General features: G+C 45.0%; 1 protein-coding gene and 1 non-coding gene across 7 annotated transcripts in view; both read left to right on the forward strand.

The window, feature by feature from the left end:
* Positions 1-9,990, forward strand: part of YIPF1 (Yip1 domain family member 1) — a 48,765-nt gene extending 38,775 nt beyond the window's left edge. For 2 of the 6 annotated variants that reach the window (XM_059883424.1, XM_024987523.2), the window contains exon 10: positions 4,674-5,505. The gene's annotated coding sequence lies outside the window, so the exon portion shown is untranslated. Of the gene's footprint in view, positions 1-88; positions 5,506-8,162 lie in introns of those variants that run through there. The other 4 variants (XM_059883422.1, XM_024987536.2, XM_024987525.2 and 1 more) reach the window with 4 other exon arrangements.
* TRNAE-UUC (transfer RNA glutamic acid (anticodon UUC)) lies at positions 468-539 on the forward strand. The gene has a single exon. It is a non-coding gene; the product is annotated as a tRNA-Glu (tRNA).
* Positions 9,991-11,186: the final 1,196 nt, after the last annotated feature.

Consider the following 11,186-nt stretch of genomic DNA (forward strand, 5'->3'; position numbering starts at 1 on the left):
TGATACTTCCAATTCCTGTTCAGTGCTACAGAGTTCTTACTAAATTGCTTTTATCATATATTCATATCTCCTTTCTCCTGTGTTGAAGATTTCACTTCTCACTGATACCATTGGTGATAGAATTGGACTGCCACATAAGTGTGTGCTCAGATGCTCAGTAGTGTCCGACTCTGCGGCCCTATGGACTGAAGCCCACCAGGCTCTTCTGTCCATGGGATTCTCCAGGCAAGAACACTAGAGTAGATTGCCATTTCTTCCTCCAGGGGATCTCCTGACCCAGGAAATGAACCCAAGTCTCCTGCATCTCCTGCATTGGCAGGTGGATTCTTTACCACTGCACCACTTGGGAAACCCCTCACATAAGTACTTACCTGTTTATCTACCATGCACTCATAATAATCTAGTAATAAAAGTTCCAAACTACCTTTAATTACTGGAAATGTTACTTTAAAATCTTTGAAGGGAAATCCCTGGCAGTCCAGTGGATAGGACTCAGTGCTTTCACTGCTGGGGCCCAGGTTCAATCCCTGGCTGGGGAACTAGGATCCCACAAACTGTGCAGCATGGCGTAAAAAAGATTAAAAAATTAAAATAAAATATTTGAAGTTTTTTAAGTTCTAGAGTATGCTTTTTCCTCCCTTGTCTGCTTGGAAACTTCCTATTTATTCTTCAGGACCTACTTTAGATATTCTATCCTTGATGAAGTTTTGCTTTACTTCTCCAGATAATATTACTTACTTATTTCTCTGGGCTGTGGTAGAGCTCTTTGTATGTTTCTCTTTTATGGCCATTTTCTTATTAACTGTGATTTCATAGACTGAGAGTTCCTTGAGGTCAGAGATTTATTTACCATTATAGCCCCAGCACTCAGCAGGCATTTGGGGAAAGCTTGATTTTGAACAAGGGAGGATTATATACATACCACATGGCATTCAAAACTTGGATCATTTGCCAAGTTGCTTGGAAACTCTTGTTGTTCATTGAGGACTGGGCCACAGGTGAATAATGGAGATAGGTCTTTACCTTCCCAGATTTTACAGCCCAATGAATTCTTCTTTTTTTAATTTATTTGGCTGCTCCGAGTCTTAGTTGCAGCACACAGGCTCTTTGATCTTTGTTGTAGCATGTGGGATCCAGTTCCCTGACCAGGGATTGAATCCCCAGGCCTACCCTCTGAGTTGAGAGCAGGGAGTCTTAGCCACTGGACCACCGGGAGAGTCCCCTACAGTCCAACTTTATATGTCCTGCATCACACAGACTAGCAGGCCTTGCTAAGTTAAAGAGAGAATCATGACTTTGGGGACTTCTGATTAGAATACCTCAGATGAGGCAGTGGTCTGACATTGTCCAGCTTGGATGCAAGGATGGGGCCAGGAGGGGAGCAGGGCATGCCACAGAGGGGCTACCACAGTGGGAGCCAGCAGTGACCGGGAGTCAAGTCTTAGGCCTGAAAGTGGCGAAGGAGTCCTGGCTGATGGTGACATTGTGGACCACATCTGGCCCAAAAGGTATCTTACTTGCTATCCTCAGCCTAAGTGCCAGGAATTCCAGCCTCTGCCCCACAGGCCACCTAGTAACAGTTAGTAGTGGGAGGAGGGAATTTTCTGTCTTCATGTCATTGTCCAGTCTTGACATTAATTTGGAACAGACAGCTAGAAAGATGAGAAAAACAGAATTTTTCATGATTTTTTCATGACTTCCCTGTGGGCTGGCTTGTCCTTACCTTTACTTGGCATTTCAGAACCCAACGCTGATGTTTACCAGAAGGCCAATCAGGACTTTAGGTTCTGTCCTTCCATCACATTATACCATCCACCCTTCTCCAACCACTTTTTACAGCTATTTGGTTGGCAACTTTTCCCTTTTCTAGAGCAGGTAGATTTAGGCAGATCTGCCCTGCCTCAGCATCACCTTTGTGGTGTGCTTAAATGCTGACCCTGATTGTGACGTTTCCTCTGATGAGGTCCTCAGGGAGGCCTGGCTCATTCTCTTAGGAGGAAGGCCATGCATTAGGAACCCCTCTCTGCCACATTCCTTCATCTTTCCTGGGTTTGACCATATCTCTACCTGTCTTTCCAAGTTCCCATTTCTTGCAAATCCTCAACCAAGCGTACCAACAGATGCCACAAATTCATCATGTTCAAAACCAAACTCATCTGCCCAACTACTAAATCTTCTTACATTTTCCTGTCTTAGTGAATGGCACTACCATCCACTCCTGACTCCAGACCAGGTTTGATTCTTTATCATGCCCTTTCGTTGTACCTGGCTTCCCTGGTGGCTCAGATGGTAAAGCGTCTGCCTGCAATGCGGGAGACCTGGGTTCGATTCCCTGGGTCGGGAAGATCCCCTGGAGAAGAAAATGGCAACCCACTCCAGTACTCTTGCCTGGAAAATCCCATGGATGGAGGAGCCTACTGCTAAGTCACTTCAGTCGTGTCCTACTCTGTGCAACCCCATAGACAGCAGCCCACCAGGCTCCCCTGTCCCTGGGATTCTCCAGGCAAGAACACTGGAGTGGGTTGCCATTTCCTTCTCCAATGCATGAAAGTGAAAAGTGAAAATGAAGTCGCTCAGTCGTGTCTGACTCTTAGCAACCCCATGGACTGCAGCCTACCAGGCTCCTCCACCCTTGGGATTTTCCAGGCAAGAGTACTGGAGTGGGGTGCCATTGCCTTCTCCGAGTAGGCTACAGTCTATAGGGTCCCAAAGAGTCAGACATTACTGAGCGACTTCTCTTTTCATTGTACCTTGCATAAATTATGTTTTATATATTTGCTTATCCCATAGTTTCCCCTGCTGGACTGTAATTTTCTTCAGAGTTAGAACCATGTTTGCCTTCTTATCGTTGTATCCAGTGCCTGGCACATGAGTCCTCCATCAGTATTTGTTGGATAAATTAAGAAATTTACCAAGGAATTTCCTGGTGGTCCAAGGGTTAGGACTCTGTACTTTCACTGCTGAGGGCCCAGGTTCAATACCCAGTCAGGGAACTAAGATTCCGTAAGCCACAAAAAAGAAATCTACCTAGCCACTCAAGCTAGAAACCTCAGCATCAATGTAGATTCCTTCCTCTTATCATCCACATCTTATCTGCCAGCAGGACTTGTCTATGCTACCTTGGAAATATTTCTCAAATCTGCCCTATTAGTACCATACCCAGCATTAAGGACCTGATCATCTCACATCTAGACTATGGTAATAGCTTGATGGGTTTCTCTGTCTCATTTCTTTTCCTCCTTCTGATTTATCCTATATGTAGCTCAGTCGTGTCTGACACTTTGTGATTCCATGGACTGTAGCCATGGAATTCTCCAGTTAAGAATACTGGAATGGGTTGCTGTTCCCTTCCAGGGGATCTTCCCGACCCAGGGATTGACCCAGGCTCCCGCATTGCAGGCAGATTCTTCACCTGCTGAGCCACCAGTGTGTGTTATGTAGCTATGAGAGTCTTTAAAATTTATAAATCTGACTGAGCCTTTGACTACATCACTCTTATACCTAAAAACTAATTTTTTTTTTTTGGCCTCCTGTCCTCTAAATAAGAAAACCCAAACTCCCTGTATTGCCACAAACTACCCCTAATCTACTTATCCCGCCTCATATCCTGCCATTGTCCCCTGTATAGCCTTAAGCTTGTCGTTGTTCAGTTGCTTAGTCTGACTCTTTGCAACAACATGGACTGCAGCACACCAGGCTTCCTTGTCCTTCACCGTCTCCTGGAGCTTGCTCAAACTCATGTCTATTGAGTTGGTGATGCCATCCAACCATGTCATCCTCTGTTGACCCCTCTCACCCTGCCTTCCATCTTTGCCAGCATCAGGGTCTTTTCTAATGAGTCAGCTCTTCACATCAGGTGGCCGAAGTATTGAAGCTTCAGCTTCAGCACCAGTCTTTCCAATGAATATTCAGGGTTGATTTCCTTTAGGACTGACTGGTTTGATCTCCTTGCTATCCAAGGGACTTGCAGGAGTCTTCTCCAGCACCACAGTTTGAAGGCATCAACTCTTTGGCGCTCAACCTTTTTTATTGTCCAGCTTTCACATCTGTACATGATTACTGGAAAAACCATAGCTTTGACTAGATAGACCTCTGTTGGAAAAGTAATGTCTCTGCTCTTTAATATGCTGTCTAGGTTGGTCATAGCTTTTCTTCCAAGGAGCAAGCGTCTTTTAATGTCATGGCTACAGTCACCATCTGCAGTGATTTTGGAGCCTAAGAAAATAAAGTCTGTCACTGTTTCCATTGTTTCCCCATCTATTTGCCGTGAAGTGATGGGACTGGATACCCTGATCTTAGTTTTCTGAATGTTGAGCTTTAAGCCAACTTTTTCACTCTCCTCTTTCACTTTCATCAAGAGGCTCTTCAGTTCTTCTTCACTTTCTGCCGTAAGGATGGTATCATCTGCATATCTGAGGTTATTGATATTTCTCCTGGCAATCTTGATTCCAGCTTGTGTTTAAATAAACACAGTCGTCTCTCAGCTCCTAAATCTTTTTATGTCCCTCCATATTTCTTTTTATTTTCTTTTTGACTGTGTGTGCAGCATGTGGGGTCTTAGTTCCATGACCAGGGATCAAACTTGTGCACCCTGCAGTGGAAGTGTGGAGTCTTAACCACTGGACCACCAGGAAAGTCCCTTTCCATATTTTCTTTTATCTTCTCTTCTCTAGCACCAAACAGAGCAGTCACAAAGAAGAATTTGAGGAGACTGGGTGAAGGTAGCTTTGGGATCTGTGTCCGAGGAAGTCACTGGGTTTCCAAAGAAATGGAGAAAAACTTTAAAATGTCATCTCTGCTCTAGCAGTAAGTCTTCCCTGTAACCTGTAAATCAGGACTCAAAGCTCTAGGCTTGGAGAGCTGGTGGCTGCAGACTGCTTTGGTGTCGAAGTTATCTCTCTGAATCCTTCCTGTATTGGGGGAACCTTTGTCTTGAGAGTGACTCTTTTTGCTCTTCAGTTCTCTTCGATGGGTTTTGGAGTGTGGCTCTTTTGGACATGGCATCCGCTGTAGAAAAGCAGAACAACCAAAGCCATCAGGAAGACGGATGGAATGGCCCCAACACCCAACATCTGGGTGGTGCCACACTGAAGCCTGATCATCTCCTATTTAACAAACAAGAGTTAGATGTGGTTGAGACTCATGTCATTCAGCTCTTCGTTATGCTGTTGGTTGTCATTGTGACTGTGCGCTGATTTGGGGAGAAATACAAGGGGGTGGGAGGCTACTTTGGCGCCTGGCATTTGCTTCTCACAGTCACGTGGTGTGCTTCACATTAGGCACGCCCTTAATCCCTAAGATGGTTCCATCCTAACTGGGGTGCTTTTCTCTGGCTTGTGTACAGATTACCCAGATGAGCCGCTGCTCCCCTTGCCATCCTCAAGTGGCTAAACAGTGTGAACTTTGCTTTGGATTCATAGTGAGTCTGAAAATTTGTCTTTGGTGACCTGACTGTGGGCAGCTGAATCTAATGGTTGCAAAATAAATACAAAATGCAAATAATAATGTCTGTGTCTGTACTTTATGACTTTGACCTCAGCTTCTTTGATGTTTTACTGTCAGCCTGCGGCGGGCTGCTGGGAGTCTTGACTTCACGTGCTAACTTTTGGGGTGTTGGGGTTAGAATGAACATCAGAATTTTTCCTCCTCTAAGTATTGAACAGTGCTTACCAGGACTTTGCTAGTGGTCCAGTGGCTAGGACTCCACGCTCTCAGTGCAGGGGGCCCGGGTTCGATAATACCTGGTCAAGGAACTAGATCCCACATGCCTCAACTTAGGGTGCGCGTGCTGCAACTGAAGATCTCATGTGCTGTGCCTAAGGCTTGGTGCAGCCAAGTAAATAGATATTAAAAAAGAAAAGAACATGTTTACCTATTACCTATTTTGACATACACATTTTGGAAAATTCTTTTAGAGCCCTCTGAGCGCCTCTTCTGGGTGGCATTGCTTCCTGTCTAGAGTTCATGAAAGGGAGAAACCAGTGACACCTCAAAGACACTTTTTTTATACTTTGTGTTCAAAATGCATACCACACACACCTGATTTCTGCCGGGTCAGGACTGCTGGCTGCCCTCTGTCTCTGTTGTCTTCTTCGGCACCGGAGTCCCCTGTGTATTTGTTTGTTGCGTCATGTGTCTGCAAGACAACTGCAAAGACGCATTTAGAGTTGAAAGGCTGAAGATGCAGGGTATCTCCTTGGATTGCAAGGAGCTCAAACCAGTCAATCCTAAAGGAAATCAACCCTGAATATTCACTGGAAGGACTGATACTGAAGCTGAAGCTCCAGTACTTTGGCCACCTGATATGAAGAGCCGACTCACTGGAAAAGACCCTGATGCTGGGAAAGATTGAAGGCAGGAGGAAAAGGGGGTGACAGAGGATGAGATGGTTGGATGGCATCACCGACTCGATGGGCATGAGTTTGGGCGAACTCTGGGAGATGGTGAAGGACAGGGAAGCCTGTTGTGCTGCAGTCCATGGAGTAGCTAAGAGTTGCATATCACTTAGCGACTGAACAACAACACAGAGATAAAGAAAGCTGTGCACAAATTCAGGCTAATTTAGCTGATTAAGGTCACTTTGGCAAACCTCCTATCAAATGCTGAATGTCACCCCCATTACCTTATTCAACAAATATACATATATTATACACCTACTGTGTGCTGATCACCTTTCTATGTACTGGGGCAGTGAACAAAACAGACAAGGTCCCTGATCTTGTGGATCTGACAGTCCAGTGATCCTTGCTCAGGGGTCACCAGCCTCAGCCTCACCAAGGCAGCCATTCCTTCTGAACTGCTCATGCTGTGAGAAGGGCCTCTTCGGTTTTCACTGGTTGGTCCTAGCACTAACCCTGGGCTCTCAAATCAAGTCTAAGCTTCCTTCCCTTTGATAACTTCAGATGTTTGCAAGCTGCTATTCTGCGCCCCCTGACTTTTCTCCAGCTAAATATTTCTTTTGTCTTCAAGTACTCTTCAAAGAACCTGGCCATCATACTCTCCAGTCACCCTCTGAACTGGTGCCCTGGTTCACTCTTTCTTGAATACTTAACTTCTGCTGCCCAAGGCAGTGATTCTTACACATGTGGATCCTGTGAATTCCCCTGTACAAGCCATCTATCTGTCATCTCTCCTTCCTTTCTCTCACCAAACGTGACAGGATTTTTCTCTTATTGAAGACCAGAAGCATATTGTAAAATAATATTTATATGTATTATATATGTAGGTTTCTGTCCCAGTTCCTGACAAAAGCCCCTAAAGCTCTTGTGAAAAGGGGTACTAGGAGAATCTTCTGTCCTGATGTTTGGTCTTTGGTACCAGTTCCTGACAGAGAGCCCCTGAGACCCTTGTTTCTTGAGCTATAGAAGTATCTGACAGAACTCCTAAATCTCTTGGAATTTCCTGGGTAGTAGAGCATTTTTGGTTCTAACTAGGAGACTTGGGGGCCCCTGGATGGGGCTGATCACAAGAAAGTAAGCCATGATCAGAAGCCTGGAGCTTTCATCCCTAACCCCCGTTCTCCATAGAGAGGAGAGGGACAAGAAACACAGTTACTAATCAATCATTGACTATCAATTCATGTCAATCTTCATCTATGGATGAAGCCTCCATAAAAATACCCAAAGAACTAGGTGTGGAGAGTTTCTGGTTTGGTGAATACATCCATGTGCTGGGAGGGTGGTGTGCCCCCAAATCCAGGTGGACACAAGCTTCTGCTCCTGGGACCCTTCTAGACCTCACCCTATGTGTCTCTTTATCTGGCCGTTCATTTGCATCCTTTAAAATGTCCTTTGTGTATTAGCCAACAGTAGTAAGTGAACTGTTTTCTTGGGTTCTGTGAGCAAATTATCAAACCAAAAGAGGGGATTGTGGGAACCTCCAATTTGTAAGCTGAATCAGGCAGAAGTCATTGGTGTAGAGTCCTATTCCAAGGCCACAGGTTTGTGAGGCCTTGCATCAAGGCCTAAGAAGGGGAGCCTAGAACCAAGGTCACCTCTGAAATTGACTGAGCTCCTTCATAACTGTTGCCAAAGTTGATGTCCCCTGATCATCACCAGCAAGTTTCCTGACCTAATGTGTGTGTATAGTCACTCTGTCATGTCCAACTCTGCAACCCCATGGACTGTAGCCCACCAGCCTTCTCTGTCCTTGGAATTTTCCAGGCAAGAATACTGGAGTGGGTTGCTATTTCCTGCTCCAGGGAATCTTCCCGACCCAGGGATCAAACCTGAGTCTCGTGTCTCCTGCGTTGGCAAGTGGATTCTTTACCATCGTGCCACCTGGGAAGCTCCATATTATTAAAAAATGTCCAGCCTAGTACTCACTCTATAGCACCCTAACCAATCACCTAATGCCAACCTTCCAGCAGGAATTTTCTTTGTCTTGAGGCTATAAAAATTGGCTACTAACCCACAAAAAGCGTTGGCTGTCCCTTGAGCCAGCCTGGTGTTCTAACAGTGTCTGGTCAACTTTCCCTGGTCTCAGGAGGTTGGCCCTCTGTGCTTGCAGTGCCCACATCATCTCTGCTGTTTGTTCTTAATAAACTCACTCTCTGCTGAAATGCTCTGTGTCTGGGAATTCTTCTCCAATCTGCCTTCAGACTGCCATGACAGTGGGTAACCTGGGGACCCACTGCTTGCAATTAGCATTAAGACCCTTAACCTGTAGGTCTGCACTAACTCCAGGCAGTTAATATAAAAATTGTTTAATATGGGAAACCCACATATATGGTCACAGAAGTATGGTAAGTGTTCAAGTAAAGAAAAACAGTGAGTTTTTTTCCAGGCACATATAAATATCCAATTTTGATGGGCAAATTTTACTACCAAGTATTTTTAAGTATGAATTTTTAAGTATACATTTTTCCAAAAATATATTTAGAGATTCATTATACAGTGGTCAGAATTTAATTTTTAAGTAAGGATTTTAGACATAACCAGCATCATAAATTAGCACCATCATCTCATGAAAGAGAGGACATTATAATATCAAAGGATCTGGAAGGGCATAATCTCAGTACTAAAAACTTGAATAAATTTCCTTTATGAAAAACCGACTGCTACTTATTCTTTCTCACCTACCAAGTACCAGTGAAAACTTCATGAACCAACCAGTATCACCCTTTAGGAAGCCACTGCCCTTGGGAGCCCCATGTAGCCCTGCAGAACTGCATTCAGCTGTAAAAGAACCCAGAAAAACAGTGGCTTAAACAAATTAGCAGTTTTATTTTTCTCATGTAAATAGAAGTTTGGAAACAGTCTCAGGTTAACATGGCTGCTCCATGAGGCCATCAGGGACTCTGCCTTCTATTTTCTTTCTTTTGTTCAGCAGGCTTTAGCATGAATTTGTCATCATCTGATCCCAATATGCCTGCTTCCTTTTCTAGCAAAGTGGAGGAAGTGAGGAGTCCAGCTCTAAGCTTAAAACCTATGTGTCGTATTTCAGACCCAGCCATAGGCAATTATTAATTCATAGCATTACCCACAGCTTCATGGGAAGGTACAGAGCCTGTGCACTGCACCCTCTGAGGGGATCTGCAATCAAGGGCTCTGGCCTCACTCTACCATCACCCCAGCCTTAGCCCAGGCTTCTTATGGGGGGCAGGGGGACCTAGCCATGGCCTCTCTTAGGTGCCTCTGCAGAGACCAACTTACTGGCTGTGGGGTGGTGGGGGGAGGGAAGGGGGCAAGTGTGTGGCCTTGAAATGTTTCCTCCACTCTAAATGTGTAGTACTAAAAAAAAAAAAAATGTGTAGTACTTTTCCACTCTCAGCCCTTCTCTGCTCCCTTCTCCCCGCCTCTGGGTATGCAAAAAGGCAGGAGCCTTTTGTTTAGGGATCCTTCAGCAGTGAGACAATCCTGATTATCTGTACTAATCCATCTGACTCTTGCCTGGTACTGTGCCAGGGAGAAAAATGGAACATTTGGGGAGCCAGCACTTTCTCCTGTTTAGTCTCTTGCTTAGACTGTCACAATAAATGAGTCAATCATTGACCGTTAGTTTCATTTTTACTACTTTACACAGATACTTGGCACCTCAGCTCTTTGCAGCTCAGCTCAGCTTTTGACAGGTGAAAAGAAGGGAAAGGGCAAAAGGGGTTGGTTGGCCAGTTGAGTTGACCTGACTTTTGGTGAGCTTTCTCCAAAGCCCCACTGCTGTCTTATGCTTGTATCTTATTGGTCAGAACTGGATTACATGGTCATCTCTAGCTGCAAGGGAGGCTGAGAGGTGCTTCTTAGCTGGGCACACTGCCACCCTAAGTGAAACCAGAATGAGTTTAGATTGATAACTATTACATCTCAGAATCTTCTACTTTTAGAAAAGATCATGGATGGTGGTTTGACATTGTCTGTCTGATTTCACTGGTTGGCATCATGTAAAGAGTTGAGAGAAAAGAATTCTGGGAAGATGGCAGTGGTATTTTTAAAGTCTCCCTGAATTCCCTCATTAAAAACAAAGCAAAACAAACAAAAAATAGAGCAACTGGGATAGCAAAACCAAAAACTTTTATGGACATCTGTAACAAAACTGGGAAACAAGATAGCACCACAAACCCCAAAATTCGTGTAGGTGGAAACTGCTGTTGGCTCAAACAGTTGCATGATATCAGCATTTTTGTGGAGAGAAGGAGGGAACCAAGAGTGTCTGAGAAATCTGAAAATCAGAGAACCCCAAAATAGTCAACAGGTACTCCCTGGAAAGTACAAAGGGCCAATAGGATACCAGCAGCTGGAACTGAGGGAGAGAGGGGTTACACAACGCAGTTCGCGGCTGACGAGAAGAAGGGGTCCAAAGTAAGGACTGAAGAAGCTGGAGTAGCTCAGGTGCTGTGGACCCTCAAAACCAGCCAAAGTGTCTTTCCAGGATACCAGACTAGAAACTTCAGGGACCAGGCTACAAATAGGGTGAAAGTGAAGTCGCTCAGTTGTGTCCGACTCTTTGCGACCCCATGGACGGTAGCCTACCAGGCTCCACGGTCCATGGGGTTTTCCAGGCAAGAATACTGGAGTGGGCTGCCATTTCCTTCTCCAGGGGTAGGCCAGGGATATGTGGGACAAAGGAAAGGGAAGGGCCAAATGAGTGGGGGAGGGGAACAGAGCCAGAAGGTCTTAGAAAGTATGAAGCCATTCATTTGAACACTTAATGGAAACATAGACAAGGAGGCTGTAGAGCCTTGAATGTAGCAA

Source organism: Bos taurus, chromosome 3 (genome assembly GCF_002263795.3).
Source record: "Bos taurus isolate L1 Dominette 01449 registration number 42190680 breed Hereford chromosome 3, ARS-UCD2.0, whole genome shotgun sequence".
Lineage (NCBI taxonomy): Eukaryota > Metazoa > Chordata > Mammalia > Artiodactyla > Bovidae > Bos > Bos taurus.